The 15,599-nt window shown below is 40.0% G+C and overlaps 1 pseudogene across 1 annotated transcript; it reads right to left on the reverse strand.

Annotated features, from left to right (window-relative positions):
- Positions 1 to 13,610: 13,610 nt before the first annotated feature.
- Positions 13,611 to 15,349, reverse strand: LOC308609756 (ferritin heavy chain-like; annotated as a pseudogene). Its single transcript has 2 exons — positions 14,041 to 15,349; positions 13,611 to 13,796 (listed from the first exon to the last, which is right to left on the reverse strand). The product of its transcript is annotated as a ferritin heavy chain-like (transcript).
- Positions 15,350 to 15,599: the final 250 nt, after the last annotated feature.

A 15,599-nucleotide genomic window follows, 5' to 3' on the forward strand; every position in this document is an offset into this window, starting at 1 on the left:
GAACTTATATTTTTTTAAAATGCTGGGTTTTGTAAAACCTTTGTACAAAACCGATCCTCTTTTTAATGGGCTTGGCATCATTGTCAAGTGCCTTTTTGATTCCTTTCGACGTGTGCACGTGTGACAGTTGCTCTGTAGACCTTTGGTGCATCTTGATTCCTTGTTTTCATGCTTTGTCAAATGTAGTCTTGGCCGCAAAGAAGCCTGTAAGTAATGGAAGGAAACACTCTGCTGGTCAAGAATGTTACCCTCCTGAAGCGCTACCACCTGGAGTGTCTGGTTTCCGGCCATTGTGTCCTGCAGAAAGTGCAAAAAGCAACAGGTAACCTGTTTGCATTCCCTGTCTTTTTCAGTCATTTAGAATTCTTTATTTTGGAACTTGTATTATGTGGGTGGTCTCTGGTGCTTTGTGTAGAGGAAAAAAGGTAACTCACACATGGCTTCTGCCTAATGAGCGCTCTAAGGAAGAAAAATTAAAAGTAATTGGGAGTTTCAAGTTGTTTCTCAAGTGTCACAACAGAGGTAACTCCGTGGGAGTCTTGAGGAGACTAAAATGATCACCAATTGTGCATGTGAGAAAAGTTTCATTAAAGGCAGGTGTAGTTGAGCGAAGCCCTACAGCACAGAAGTAGGAATTTGGATACGTACGAATGGGAAAAAAGACATTTTAGGCATGGGAAATAGTTTAATGCAGAATGGATGGAAAATATGCATTAGACCTCTTCTAAATCAACTGGCTTATTAACTCAGTAAATCAGATTTAGTGAGTCAAACTAGCATTACCTTATTTCTTATCCAGGGGATAGCTGTTCATAGTAATTTTTGTCACAGAACAGTAAAATGGTTGAATTATAGCTTTAGGCTTGCTAAGTGAAATAGATGGCTCTAGATGATCTTCAGGTGACTTACTTGGTAGTAATCAGGAAATTGGGGATTAACAATTGCTTAAGAAAACAAAGAGAATTGATTTTAAATAGTGCTTGAAGTAGTTACTGTGTAAAATATCTGTTCAGTTGCTCATGTTAAATGGATGTTTCTAATCCCCACTGGACAACCGACTACTTTTTTGCAAATGGTAATGTGAATTGCTGTTGTATAAACTATAGTGTTGAATCCCCAGTGTTTGCACTTGAGTTTCACAGCTCTGTGGTTTCCTATCTTCTTGCTGAGACACTTAATCGCAGGTCCATCCTCGTCACACAGGGTGGTAAATTAGAGAACGATTAATATCACCATTTAAAGAAGAGAGACTGAAATCTCAACCATCCTGAACACAGGAGCTGAAGGGGCCTCTCAGCAGTTCAGAGAGTGATTACCAAGCCAGTAGGCTGAATTCTGTTCTGTTTTCTCCGTAGCAGAGCCCTCCAGGTCCTTGTTTTGAGCTTATTTATTTTTATACACAATTCTATATGGATACTGTTCATACTACTAAATAGTTGTATTAACTGGGTTTAACTGGTGATGTATTTACATGAAGATCTAACTTCGTTTTGTTGTTATCTTTTTAGGGGCTTTCCATTCATCAAAGCTCGTGATGTATGTAATCAGTTGGTGGTGTGTAGCTATCATATTTATGATATATAGGGCTTGAATTCGGAAAGGTGGATGGTCATTCTTGCTTTTTAAACTGACAGAGCCTTACAAGAAGCATTTCCCTCTCTGAAATAAATCCATGTAAAACATGTTTGGTCGCTCTCCCAATGCAACTGTGTAGTTGTGTGGATTTGGCACACAACGGGCAGCCTTGTGGTGATGTCTGTAAACAAGGAATCCTGTTTTCCAGTCCGCAAATCAGCTGTTACCCAGTGAGACGAACTTGACTGCCATTTCTGACCCCTCACATGGAGCTGTCATACTCAAGAATGTTCACATGTTTTCAAGAAACGTTGTTTGCGGGCTATATGTACAGATTCCTGATCTGAAAGCCAATATACAGCAACATCTCCCAAACCTCTGCTCTCTCACCAAGGCCACACACATTCCCTCGCTTATGGCCTCGTGGCAAGCGAATACTGTCAGTATCAGATTCTCCTTCCCAGTGGTCTTGGGAGACTGCATAGTTGCTCTGTGAATGGCACCACTGCTGAGGTTGAGAGAAGAGCATCTTGGGTGTCAGTCCTGGCCTTGCATTCCCAGAGAGAGGGGTGTGCACCTCGTTCTCCTGTTAGGGTTTTCCTATGCTGCAGGGTTTGCTGCTTGTTGTCAAAATGATGTCCTAGTGACTTGTCTTCTGCGTGGTTATATAATCCCAGCACAGTTCTTTATGATCTGTAGACTTTTATGGGGTTGTGGCCAGGTCAGTTTTTAAATGTTTGGAAATGTCCTATTGAACAACATTGCAGTGGCAGTGAAGCTTGCTGGGAGAATTGTTGCCCTAGTTTTGGCTTAAGGGTGGTGAGAAGATGAAATTTTTGATGGGTCAGTTTTAGTTGTGTATGTGTATGTGATTTATTTTTTTAAATTCTAATGTCTATTATTCACAGCTTAGATATGTTGACTTCCTGATTATTTATCAGTCCCTTTACTGATGTATTTTCCTCTGAAAAACTACATTTTCTTCCAGACTGTTTTTGTCTGATGGTGAAGAATAAATTTTTCATTTGCAGTATAAAGTTGATCTGAGAAAAAATGTTTACCTTGGATCTTCACTTGGCTTCTGTGAAAGAAACTTAGTAAAATAATATGGGCAATTCCCATTACTAATCCTAACCACGTACAACAGAGGTCTGTACAGTAACATAGCAAAAATAAGTTACTGTACTTTTACTTAGTCATTGCCTGTTTTACACTAAAGAGCAGTGAGAGACATTTATAAAGAATGATACCTCAGATCACTTTTGTTAAATGTCCTCTAATATTTGGATATTTGGTATCTGGCTTGTGTTGTCTTTTATACAATCTTGTCTTCTTTCTTTGCACTTTAGTGTAACAACTCTGTGGTATCCTATCTTCTTCTTGTGACACTCAGGTCCATCAGAATTTCCTGTGACTGTGACAGTAGAGAGTCCTTCCAACTCAGAAATCGAAGAGGTCGACGATTCCTCAGAACGTGTTCAGGAGGAGCCAGAGAAAATCCATTTGAAACAAGAAGCATTGCAGGTACAAAGTTATCACTTTAAAGCTATAGAGAAGATTATTTTTCAAACGGAAGGCTGATTGCAACACAGCACAGCTTGTGTGAGGGTTCTGTTTTCTCCTCCCACCTGCATTGTATCCCCTTGAATGGTTCCTTAAGCTTAGACCAAGGTGAATGGTGGACATTTGAACTCTAAGAAACTAAAATCAAAACATGTCGTTAGTAATATATTTTCCTTTCCTTAGAACCTTAGTATATTAGATTTAGGGAGAACCTTAGTGATCATAAGATAAGGAAATTGAGTTCTGAATGAATACAGTCAGCTGATTCAGTGCTCTTGTTTTACAGATGAGAAAATGGACAGTTCTAGTTGAACTCTCTTTTTATAAGAGGAAAATATGGCCTCATTTTAAATAAAAGTAAAGTTGAAAAACGTTTCGATGTTGATATTCTCCTTTCCTAAAATCAAAAATATCAAGAAGCTACATTCTATTACCAAATAAACCTGACCTCTAATGTCATTCCATACTTTTGTTTGTATGGACAGAAAAGAAAAATTGATTTTCATAAGAAATTTTTGCACCTCAAAATTAATATATTTATTTTATTTCAACTTTAATGCAGAGCTGAACATTTCTAGTAAATAAAGGAACACCATTTGTGAGGGACCTTGTCTTTGTGCTACAAAGTCCATGTTTAATTTTTTAAAATTATTTAATATGATTTTCTCTTCATATGAAACATGACACTTGACAGGTTTCAGAACTAATTATCCCGTTATTGTAGGACTATGGGAATTACTCTTTGATTTTCAAAAGAGTTAGGTTTTTATTTTTTAATTAAAATTAATGATAATATAGAGAAATTTTAAGAAAAGAACTTAGAAAATTATGAAACGTTAGAGTATGAGAAATCTATAGTTCATGTAGAGTTACTCCCTTTCGTTTTATAAATGAGCACCTACAATTTGTAGAACGTAAGTGGTTTATTAGTAAATGGCAGAGTATGACAAGACCCTAGAGCATCTAACCCGCATTCCTTGTCATTTTAGTTGTGGTGTATTCATTTCCTTCACGAATAGCCCACGAGATTGTATTTGTAAAAGCAGTAATAGACAGTGGGGAAGTCCAAGAAGTTTAAACACTGGGACCACAGAATAGCAGATTCAGAATGCACTGAGAACCCTTTTAGCTCTTCTCTGTTTTGACAAGACACTACAATGATGGTATCAAAGTGTTTAAGTATATATGCCCACAAAAATCAAGAGATTTCAACATAGTTTTGAAAGACAGAAGACAAGTGGAAGAGTTTGAAACTGAAGCAGTAGAACAGAGGAAAAGCATCACCTAGAATATGCACAGGGACCACGTGCAACTGAGGAGGATTCTGACCCCACCTGCAGAAGTAGCTCCGCGCTTTGATGCGCATGTAGGAGAGAGTGTGGAGTTAGTTAAAAGTGTGACTGAAATAGGGGAGCTCATTGAAGGGTTGTGTTTGGAGGAGTGGACTCCCAGCCCCGCCCTCACCCTCCTGAAATGAGATGATTTCATTTTGAAAACAGTGAAACTGGCGAGAACTGGGGCAGCTAGTGTGAGTTTTTACACCCTAGAAAATTGTGTTTGGGGGAGATCCTATTACTGTTACTGCCCGCTCCTTCCTGCATAAGAAGCCAATCAATCGTTGACTTCAGGGAGCTTTCTGCGCTCATTCTTAAATAGAAAATAACTGTCATTTTCCTGTTAGTTGAGTAAAGCTTACAACATGAGAGAGGGGGAAAAAGAGTGAAAGCATATCCTAGTAGGACCAGGGACAATTTAGGGAACAGAATAATTTAAGAAAAAACCCTAATTAGTATCCTGAGAGAGGTTTAAAAAGAGCTAGCAACTATAAAAGAAGACTAGGGTATTAATGAAAAGGAGAATGGTCAGAAAGCAACAGAGGTCTCCTGGAAATGAAAATATGGGTGCTGAAATAAATTCAGTAGGAATTTAAAAAATTTCTCAATATATAAAAAAGCAAGACACAATGGAAAATGTGATAGAAATATGTTAGAGAGGCTGCATCTGGGAGATCCCACATGTTACTATTAGAAACTCCAGGCCCAGAAAAAAAATAGAGGGAAGCTGTCAAAGGGCAACAAAATTCCCCACAGCTGAAAGTAGACATCAGGCCTCAGATTGAAAATAGTTACGCAAGATGAGCAAGAATAGACTCATACCTAGGCACCCTTCATTGTGAAACTTTCAAATACTTAAAAAATAAATTAAAATAGAATAAAATACTGAGAGGATACATCCATTCCAGAGAGAAAAATACTGGTCACCTAAAAAAAAAGGTTACAATCTGACTTTATCATACTTGTCATGAGCACCGTGGATCCTGGAAGGCATTAGAAAGATACCTCCAAAGTTTTTCAGGCACATAATTTTCACCCTAGGGGTTTGTATCCAGCCGAACTATCAGTCATACGTGGAGGCTGAAGAAGATATTTTGTACAGAAAGAAATTTGAAAAATTGACCTCCTGTGCTACACCTTAAGCTATTTATAGACATAATCCAGCAAAATGAGGCAATAAACCAAGAAGGAAGGTAATAGGGGATTCAGTGCAGATTGCAGCTAGTCTAGAGTGGAGAGGCTTCTATTGATTGTGTGATTGAGAGCTTAGAAACACCTTGAGGCATATTGTACTTACTAGGTGTTAGGCACTGTTGGAAGGGAGGAGGGAGAGGAAGAGGAGAAGGAACTTGAACTCCAGAGGAGAAAAGGCTATACGGACATAAACCTGAAGCACACTGAACTATGGTTGATTTTTAACCTACTATTGGTGAGGAAGGGAAGAATCCACTTCAACTTGACACTATAGATGTCCCCCTTTTCAGTGACACACAGGGGTAATGACCACCTGTCTAATTGGTTGTCCAAACCGGAACTTGTCCAAACTCCTTACACTTCAATAGTGTAAGGAGGCACTCTAATGCTGTAACATCAGGACAACAGGTATAAACTGGAACAGCCCAAGGCGGCTTGGGGTATGTGGTCACCCTGCACAAGGGCAGTGACACTGGCACAGTATGGAACGAGGTGTAGTCTATACACAGAGACACAGTACATCTGCAGTGGGCAATATTAATTTCATTGTAATAATGGCAATACTGTCTTGGTTTGCAGCTTTTATTGTCAACATGCATGTAATCACAAATAACTAAAGTAAACTATACTTAGTATGTATTAGTATTAACTTGGTATGTACTGAAATGTATTGTGTACTAGTATGTACTTAGTATATATTAGGCTCTAAGTGTTTTTGCATATATTAACTCATTTAATCCTCTGAATAGCCTTATGAGGTTGGTGCTAATATCATTCCCACTTTTGAGAACAGGAAGCTAAGTCAGGGAAGGAACTTGCCCAGGCTGTACCTAATTTAAGGTTGGATCGAGGCTTTGAGTTCAGGCTCTCCGCCTGTTCTCTTAAACCTTACTCTGTACTGACTCTCAAATAACAGAAGACTTAACTGCACATAGAATATAAATTTCAACTTTGACAACGTAAAAGCTAGGTTTGGAAGATAGACAGGAGGTAGAAAAAAGGGAAGATGGTATGAATGTCCTCATTTTACAAAGCGTGACGTTGAGAGAGTTTCTGGTTGATCAACAATGTAGGTTTTTAAGTATATGACTACAAGTCAGAGATCATGAGCAGTGGAATAACTCATGATGACATAACTTAGCAGTGTGGACATAGGAAAGAGTGTAAAGGAACTAAACCCTTACTTATTAGTAAGTTAGAAAGTGAACAGATAATGCCTCCAATTTAGTGAGAAAATAGTCATGGAAGAGTATTACTTGGAAATGGAGAAGAATTCAAAATAACAATAGTTGGACTTCCCTGGTGGCACAGTGGTTAAGAAACTGCCTGCCAAGGCAGGGGACATGGGTTCGAGCCCTGGTCCGGAAAGATCCCACATGCCACGGAGCAGCGAAGCCCGTGCTCCACAACTATGGACCTGGCGCTCTAGAGCCTGTGAACCACAACTACTGAGCGCACGTGCCACAAGTACTGAAGCCCGTGCGCCTAGATCCTGTGCTCCCTAACAAGAGAAGCAACCTCAATGAAGAGTAGCCCCCGCTCGCCGCAACTAGAGAAAGGCTGCATGCAACAACGAAGACTCAACACAGCCACAAATAAGTAAATAATAAAATAATAAAAAAAATAATAAAAATAACAATAGTTGATGTAAACCTCATAAAAAAGGAAATCCATACAGCCAGTAAACACAGAAAAGTGTACGACTTCATTAAGTAATAAGTGAAAAGTGAGTCAAAACCAAGGAAACTACATGTCAATCAGATTGACAAATACATAAATAAAAAGTCTGGTAGTATCAGGTATTGTAGACCTGAAGTACTATGGGAATCTTCTACCCTGTTTATACTGGAGTATAAATCGACACAACTACTTTGGAAAGCATTTAGCCCTCTCCATCACCTGAAGGTATATAAATAGCCTGTGAGCCAGCAGCCCTCACCCCCGCCCTGTGTAAATGCACCAGAATAACGGGTACAGCAGGATTCCTGTCCATGATTTGCATTAGCACAAACTGAAAACAAACCAAATGTCCATTAAGAGTCAAAAATTAAAGATGATACAAATAGATGGAGAGATATACCATGTTCTTGGATTAGAAGAATCAACACTGTGAAAATGACTCTACTACCCAAAGCTATCTACAGATTCAGTGCAATCCCTATCCACCTACCACTGGCATTTTTCACAGAACTAGAACAAAAAATTTCACAATTTGTATGGAAACACAAAAGACCCCGAATAGCCGAATCAATCTTGAGAACGAAAAATGGAGCTGGAGGAATCAGGCTCCCTGACTTCAGACTATACTACAAAGCTACAGTAATCAAGACACTATTGTACTGGCACAAAAACAGAAAGATAGATCAGTGGAACAGAATAGAAAGCCCAGAGATAAACCAACACACATACGGTCACCTTATCTTTGATAAAGGGGGCAGGAATGTATAGTGGAGAAAGGACAGTCTCTTCAATAAGTGGTGCTGGGAAAACTGGACAGGTACATGCATGTAAAAGTATGAGATTAGATCACTCCCTAACACCATACACAAAAATAAGCTCAAAATGGATTAAAGACCTAAATGTAAGGCCAGAAACTATCGAACTCTTAGAGGAAAACATAGGCAGAACACTCTATGACATAAATCACAGCAAGATCCTTTTAGACCCACCTCCTAGAGAAATGGAAATCAAAACGAAAATAAACAAATGGGACCTAATGAAACTTCAAAGCTTTTGCACAGCAAAGGAAACCATAAATAAGACCAAAAGACAACCCTCAGAATGGGAGAAAATATTTGCAAATGAAGCAACTGACAGAGGATTAATCTACAAAATTTACAAGCAGCTCATGGAGCTCAATACCAAAAAAACAAACAACCCAATCCAAAAATGAGCAGAAGACCTAAATAGACATTTCTCCACAGAAGATATACAGACTGCCAACAAACACATGAAAGAATGCTCCACATCTTTAATCATTAGAGAAATGCAAATCAAAACTACAATGAGATATCATCTGACACCAGTCAGAATGGCCATCATCAAAAAATCTAGAAACAATAAATGCTGGAGAGGGTGTGGAGAAAAGGGAACACTCTTGCACTGCTGGTGGGAATGTGAATTGGTACAGCCACTATGGAGAGCAGTATGGAGGTTCCTTAAAAAACTACAAATAGAACTACCATATGACCCAGCAATCCCACTATTGGGCATGTACCATAAACCATAATTCAAAATCCATAAATTCAAAAAGAGTCATGTACCAAAATGTTCATTGCAGCTCTATTTACAATAGCCAGGAGATGGAAACAACCTAAGTTTCCATCATCAGATGAATGGATAAAGAAGGTGTGACACATATATACAATGGAATATTACTCAGCCATAAAAAGAAACGAAATTGAATTATTTGTAGTGAGGCGGATGGACCTAGAGTCTGTCATGCAGAGTGAAGTAAGTCAGAAAGAGAAAGACAAATACCGTATGCTAACACATATATATGGAATCTAAGAAAAAAAATGTCATGAAGAACCTAGGGGTAAGACAGGAATAAAGACACAGACGACCTAGAGAATGGACTTGAGGATATGGGGAGGGGGAAGGGTAAGCTGTGACAAGGTGAGAGAGTGGCATGGACATGTATACATTACCAAACGTAAAATAGATAGCTAGTGGGAAGCAGCTGCGTAGCACAGGGAGATCAGCTTGGTGCTTTGGGACCACCTAGAGGGGTGGGATAGGGAGGGTGGGAGGGAGGGAGACACAAGAGGGAAGAGATATGGGAACATATGTATATGTATAACTGATTCACTTTGTTATAAAGCAGAAACTAACACCAAATTGTAGAGCAATTATACTCCAATAAAGATGTAAAAATAAAAAGTGTAGGCTGTTTTTATTATTGGATGCAAGCTAGTGATGCTGTAAAAGCTTTCAGCAAGTATGTGTTTCTTTCTTATATAAAGCACTGCCATTAAGGCTGCCCTAATATTTTTTAGATTACATTTACCTATAGATTACTTACAGGTTCAAATCTACAGTGGAAATAACTTTTTTTTTTTTTTTACTAGTTTTGGAATGATGTTTTTAAACCAGTTCCTTAGAAGACTCCTATGTGACCCACACTAGTAAAATATACCTTCAGGTGCCTCCTCTGTCTGTAGGCAACAGCAGTGTAAAATATGTAAACAAATGAGTGTCCTTGTTTGCTAAAATTTAATCTGTTGATCATGTTGTATTATTGCTCTTCCCCAAATTCTCTCTCTCCATCAGGTAACATTCCTTATTATTAGGAAGAGGAAGTTCCTTAACATGTTATTTCGACAGCATAATTTACCCAGATGATGGTCATTATGATGATGCTTCATTTGTTTTTGATTTATTTTACTTTTTTTGATGATGCTTTAGATTCATTTAGAGTCCACCATTCAGAGAGGAATAGCTGGCCTACATTATTTCTCATACTTATTAAAAATTGCTGCATTCCCATTTGTGAGTTTGTTGAACGACTGGGTAGCATACCTCTTTATAAAGCTAAAATGGAGAGTAATAAATGAAAACACTCCCTAGCTATACTATTGATTTAATTGTTTATTAAAATAACCTCATATTGGACTTGTATTTTCCTCTTAGAAAATTGGCAAAGTGCTAATATATTTAGTTTAACTGGACCAAGTACATGTCTTATTTAGCTTTGATTCCCCAGCACAAACTCATTTATTAAGAATAAATGCTTGGGACTTCCCTGGTGGTGCTGTGGTTAAGAATCCACCTGCCAGTGCAGGGACACGGGTTTGAGCCCTGGTCTGGAAAGATCCCACATGCCGCGAAGCTGCTAAGCCTGGGCGCCACACTACTGAGCCTGCGCTCTAGAGCCCGTGAGTCACAATTACTGAAGTTCACACACCTTAGAGCCCGTGCACCGCAACTACTGAGCCCACATGCTGCAACTAATGAAGCCCATGCCCTCTAGGGCCCATGTGCTGCAACTACTGAAGCCCACATGCATAGAGCCCCTGCTCTGCAACGAGAAGCCACCACAATGAGAAGCCTGCACAGTGCAACGAAGAGTAGCCCCTGCTCGCCACCACTAGAGAAAGCCCATGCGCAACAATGAAGACCCAACGCAGCCAATAAATAAATAAAATAAAATAAAATAGAATAAACAGTCGAGAATATTGGACTTTATTTTTAAAAAAAGAGTAAATGCCTGTTGAATCGAATTAATCAGCCAAACAGTAGACAAATGAAAGTTGTGGTTAATAAGATGGGCCAGACTGAAATAGTATTCTTGTTGAGAAGCTTGCTTTAATCACCTTCTTATTTTCCAGCCTTATATAATCGTGTATTAATGTGATAGAATATTTCTCATACTGAGAAAATAATAGTTTTGTATTACGCTGAATCTGCCTGGGAATAAAATAGACACCTTATCAAATTCAGTGGAGGTGTCATGAGAATTGATACCTAAGGGTTGTTGTGGGAACACATTTAAATTTTAAAAATATACAAGATTTTTGATATTGCCTCATGCCCACTATATTGTTTGGGAATAATGCAGTTTCAATTTATAGAATTGCAGCATGTATTTTAGGGCTGTAGAGAAACTTGATAAGTCCTGCATTGAACCTAAAGAGGAATGCATTGCCATAAGGTGCTCATTCAAAAATCAAATAATGATGTGAATAATGTTGATCATCTCTACTGGAGGAAAAACATGCTACACATTAAACACATTACTTATTATATATTTATTTAACAATCTTGGACTTCATTAATACAATGTTTTGTAGTATGTATGCCTTATTTCTTTTCTTATAGTTAAATGTCTGAATTCTGAGAAATTTCAGCATGCTTTGGTGAGAGGAACAGTCATCTTATTTTCAAAAAGATGCAGGCACAGACTGTTTTTGACCAAAAGGTGTATTACTGACCAAAATTCAGCCATCTAGTCTGGAAAATAAATGAAGAATTCTGCTGCTGGTGAGATGAATACATAGGTAGAGGGAGGTGAAGAATATAAACTACTTAGCAGCCTTAAACTTTCTCTTGACTTTGATATAAGTGCTGGAGAAACATCAATGTTATCATTCCCAGAGACCATTCATTTAGAAATGTAAATTAGAACAGATGGAAAAATACAGTGTTGGGAGTTACCTATCAGGAAACAAAATGGATGTGTGTGATACCTACCCACTGTCATGGTGAGGGCCCTGCATTACACTTACTGTCTAAAGCTTACTGTGCTGAAACCTTCACAGCAAAGGTTCCCGTTCCTCATAATGACCTCTAAGTGAAAGTGAATGAGGTTTAGCTACCAGGTATGTGCTTCTGGAACAACACACGAAGGGCCCTATTTTTTTTTTTTTACTTTATTTTTATATTATTTTATTTTTTGGCTGCGTTGGGACTTTGTTGCTGCATGCGGGCTTTCTCCAGTTGCGGCAAGTGGGGGCTATTCTTCATTGTGGTGCATGGGCTTTTCATTTTGCTGGCTTCTCTTGTTGCGGAGCATGGGCTCTAGGTGCACAGGCTTCAGTAGTTGTGGCTTGTGGGCTCTAGAGCACAGGCTCAGTAGTGTGGCACATGGGCTTAGTTGCTCTGCGGCATGTGGGATCTTCCCAGACCAAGGATCAAACCCATGTCCCCTGCATTGGCAGATGGATTCTTAACCGCTGCGCCACCAGAGAAGCCCACAGTGGGACCTTTTAACGTTGTTTCCAAAGCTATTTTCTTTGGAATACTGTTCTGTGAGATTTGGTAGAAAAAGAATCCCATGATCAGAATGTTTGGGAAACACTGAATATTTTATCCCCACGTTATACATTCAAAATGTATATTTTTTACATCAGAGATAAAATTCCTAGAATAAACAAAAACTGAAAAAACAAAACAAAAAATCCTGCTAATTCGATTAATACAAGTTTTCCACTGAACACTTGTGAATGTTTTTGAGGCACTGGCTGATACTGAACACAGTCTTGGGAAGGTTGATCTAAGGAATTAAAATTCTGTAAATTATGAGGAAAACACTTTTAGGTGAGAAGAGATGCATATGGTAGCAGGCTTCAGTATTCTGTATTTCCATTCGGGAAATTGTTCTTATTTGATCCCTTCCACCCTTGATCCTTTTTCCTTTCAGTGGACTCTGTAGTAGGGATAAAGGGAAAAATGTCATTTACTACCTTAGAAGAGCTATTTACTCTAGTGTAAATACAGTGGAGGCTGGTAAAAGTGTGTTGATAATAGGACATATTAGCTTAGGTTCTCTTGGTAGCAAATAACAAAAACTAAATCAAAGTTGGATATGTGAAACCCAAGGGCAGAAATACAGCCAGGCTCAGGAAAGGTCTAGGAAGCAGCTATATCATTTCCAGTAATGTGATCGCCGAACTGCTTTTCAACAAAGGGCGTCTTCCTAATGAACTTCAAAATGAGCTCTGCTGCTTGTTGGAGTTAAAAAAAAAAAAAAAAAATATATATATATATATATATATATATGTTTATACATATATATATGTATACACACACACACACACAAGCATGCATATATACATATGATACAAAGAAAGAAAACATATATAAGTGGATGTTTTGTTATTACAACATGCATGCCAGGCATTGGTGACCATGGGAGGTCACCTCCGTGTTTCTGAGCAAGACAGCCTAACACTCATTTTTCCATTATCACTGTTGCCCAGAGTGAACTTGTCAAAGAGATACTCCACCATTCAGACTTCCAAACCCCTCCACCCCCCATCTTGCTACTCATACTTAACCATTAGTATTTGCATAATTAATGCACATAAACATGTCAGGTGAAACTGAAGACACCCTTTATTTTAATTCCTGCCCAATCCCATTCCCTTCACTTGTTCCCCAGAGGCAACTGCAATCATGATTTTCAGGCTATGGTTCTATACTTTTACTATGCACATGCACCCACATTCACCAGGTACCCCTACCTCACCCCACCCCACCCCAGTCTACCCCCATATACCTACATTATTTATAAGGGGAAGACTGATTTTGTGTTTTCCAGGGCCCCATGGAACACCTTCTCCCTCCCACTATGGAGATCCTGAGCTGCATCTGGTTGGGGTATGGCTGTGTTCAGAAACTCCTGGATACCTGTTTTTGTTTGTTTTTTTTTTTTTTTTTTTTTTTTTTCTTTTTGCGGTATGTGGGCCTCTCACTGCTGTGGCCTCTCCCGTTGCGGAGCACAGGCTCCGGACGCGCAGGCCCAGCGGCCATGGCTCACGGGCCCAGCCGCTCCGCGGCATGTGGGATCCTCCCAGACCGGGGCACGAACCCGTATCCCCTGCATCGGCAGGCGGACTCTCAACCACTGCGCCACCAGGGAGGCCCTGGATACCTGTTTTAAAACTTAAAAAATGAGAGATTTGCCCACATGAATCAACCAGAGACCTTTATTTATTTATGAACCAATAACTTTATTGGAAGAAATGGAAAAACTGGAAGAAAAAAACTTAAGTGATAAAGTCCAGGAAAAGAGAGTCCTGCCCTTGTTGCCAAAAAAAAAAACAGAACCAAAACTTAAGTGAACTTCTTCTGCAAGGGCACTCTTGCCGTCTGCATGGCAGGCATGGTGACCAGGGCTCTGGTCACCCCGTGGCTCTGGGGAAGTCCAGTCCAGGCTCAGTTCTTCTTGTCGCTGTCGCCCAGGGTGAGCTTGTCAAAGAGTTACCCTGCCAGCTCGACGTCTGGGGCCCCCATCATGCTCAGGGTGGTGACATGACCCTCCAGCTGTCTGATGAGCGCCACCTACTGGCTGAGGTAGTGAGTTGCCAGGAAGTGGAGCAGGTGGGGGTCGCACTTGTCGGTGGCCAGCTGGTGCAGTGGAGCAGGCTCCGGGTCGACCACTTGCTTCTCCAGGAACAAGGCGCACTTCATGGCCTTGAGGCCGCTCTTGCACTCGTCACTGACTGGCTTCCTGATGTCTTGGAAGTTGAGGCGGCCCCCCGCGCTGGTTCTGCAGGCGCTTCAGGCCCTGGGCCCACAGTGGCGCAGGAAGAACCGGCTGAAGTGCTTCAAGGCCACGTCGTCGCGGTGGAGGTAAAAGGCCGCGGCCAGGCCCACGAAAGAGGCGTGGAGCTCCAGGGTGAAATGACTGTTGACGGCGGCCTCGCAGTCGGCGTGGTAGCTCTGGCGCACCTGCGAGGGCGGCGCGGGCAGCATGGTGGGTGTGAAGGCCAAGGTGAAGGCGAAGCCGCGGGGCCTGCGGTACCTGTCTCGGAGTCCCTTTCACGTGATTTAGCAATTTCCTTCGTCTTGGGTAAGTGCAGACTTCTCTTTTGTTTGTCAGAAAACAAAAGGCTTAGGTGTATTCTTAGAGAAAGAGCTTAACTGTGTGGATGTATTTATCCCCTCCAGCCTCATTTGTCCTTTCACTGCCACTCAGCAAGCATTTTTTGTAACGCCTCAATTATGTTGTATGGAATGAGCCACAGTGGTAGGAAATACCATTGATCTCAAATTATCTTTCATTCATTCATTCAGTAAATATTTATTGATTACTTAATATGGCCCAGGCACTGGTATGGGATTTGGGCATATATTAGTAACAGAGAGACAAAGTCTGTTCCCATGAGGTTTGTATTCTAGTGGAGAAGCAGACCAAAACAAAACAAAACAAAAAACTACTGTTTTTCTCCCTTTCTTGTCTCCAGTAAATACGTATAAGATATTACACATGTATATGATATTAAAAAGTCAATATTTTCTTAGAAGTTAAGGATGTTATAGTGGAAGACATAAGACCAATCTAGGTATTTATAATTAATTAATTCAACAGCCATTTCTAGACAGTATTCCAAATATGTGTAATAATATTTTGTGTTTGACTCTGGAGATACACAGAAGAATCAGACATGGTCTCTGTTCTCAAGGTACAAGAAAGAGTGATGCACTGTT

This window comes from Mesoplodon bidens (genome assembly GCF_964165515.1).
Source record: "Mesoplodon bidens genome assembly, contig: HAP1_SCAFFOLD_146, whole genome shotgun sequence".
NCBI classification, from domain to species: domain Eukaryota; kingdom Metazoa; phylum Chordata; class Mammalia; order Artiodactyla; family Ziphiidae; genus Mesoplodon; species Mesoplodon bidens.